This window comes from Cyrtonyx montezumae, unplaced genomic scaffold, assembly GCF_038088225.1.
Source record: "Cyrtonyx montezumae isolate F1298 unplaced genomic scaffold, pur_monq_1.0 scaffold_28, whole genome shotgun sequence".
NCBI classification, from domain to species: Eukaryota; Metazoa; Chordata; class Aves; order Galliformes; family Odontophoridae; genus Cyrtonyx; species Cyrtonyx montezumae.
Genome location: NW_027072025.1, coordinates 1,906,712 through 1,908,182, shown reverse-complemented (window position 1 = coordinate 1,908,182; position 1,471 = coordinate 1,906,712). Strand labels below are relative to the sequence as shown.

The window sequence follows — 1,471 nt, the reverse complement described above, 5'->3', positions numbered from 1 at the left end:
AAAGAGTGGTCAGGCACTGGAATGGCCTGCCTAGGGAGGTGGTTGAGGCACCATCCCTAGCGCTGTTCAAGAAGCGTTTAGATGAGGTGCTAAAGGACTTAATTTAGTAGTTGGGTAGGGATAGTGATAGGAGGATGGTTGGACTAGATGATCTTATAGGTCCTTTCCAACCTTATGAACTTATGAACTTATGAACTTATTGTGGCGCAAATGGGAGCTAAGCAGAGCGAAATGGGAGTGGAAAGTGTTATGGTTCTATGGTTTTTGTTGTATTAGTGATATTCCACATCATAATATAATGTGATGTATTGGGAGTTAAAGAGTTAATGCTCTATCTCCATTCTGGGTACACCTGACCGGGAATCGAACCCGGGCCGCAGCCGTGCAAGCACCGGTTCTAAACCAATACACAACAGCATTAACTCTAAAGTTAAAGAAAAGCCTACGGCCATAACACCCTGGAAACGCTCGATCTCGTCTAATCTCGGAAGCTAAGCAGGGTCGGGCCCTTAAGTACTTGGATGGGAGACTGCCTGGGAATACCAAGTGTCGTAGGCTCTTCTTTAACTCCCAATACACCACATGATGTTATGATGTGGAATATCAATAATACAACAAAAATCATAGAACCATAACAGAAAGAAAAAGAGTGGAGAGAAATGAAAGGTTGCAGCGCAAATGGGAGCAGAACGGAACGAAATGGGAGCTGAAAATAGTGAACTGGAGAGAACAGATACATTGCAGTACAAAAAGGAGCGGAGTGGAGCAAAATAGGAGCGGAAACAATGGGAGAGTACACAACTGAAAGATTGCGGCACAAATGGAAGCAAAACAGAGTGAAATGAGAGAGGAAATGAAAGGAATATTGAGAACTGAATGGTTGTGGCACAAATGGGAGTGGAGCGGAGCGAAATGGGAGTGGAAAGAAAAGGACTGGAGAGAACTGAACGTTTGCAGCACAAATGGGAGTGGAGCGGAATGAAATGGGAGCTGAAACAAAGGGACTGGAGAGAACAGAAATGTAGCGGTTCAAATAGGAGCGGAGTGGAGCGAAATAGGAGAGGAAACAAAGGGATTGGAGAGAAATGAAAGGTTGCGGATAATGGGAGCAGAGCTAAGCGAAATGGGAGTGGAAACAAAGGGACTGGAGAGAACTGAATGGCTACAGTGCAAATGTGAGCGAAGCGGAGCAAAATTGGAATGCAGAGAACAGATAATTTGCAGTGCAAATGATAGCGGAGCAAAATGAAATGGGAGTGTAGGGAACTGAAAGGTTGCGGCGCAAATGGGAGCTGAGCCAAATGGGAGCAGAACCAAAAGGAGTGCAGAGAACTGTAAGGTTGCATCAGAAATGGGAGCAAAGCAGAGCGAAATGGGAACGGGAACTAAGGGAGTGGAGAGAAATGAAAGGTTACGGTGCAAATGGGTGCGGAGCGGAAAAAAAGTGAGTGGAGAGAACTGAAAGGTTGCA

At 45.4% G+C, this 1,471-nt stretch overlaps 1 pseudogene; it reads left to right on the top strand.

The window, feature by feature from the left end:
- The first annotated feature begins 440 nt into the window (after nt 1–440).
- On the top strand, nt 441–558 carry LOC136051211 (5S ribosomal RNA; annotated as a pseudogene).
- The last annotated feature ends 913 nt before the right edge of the window (nt 559–1,471 follow it).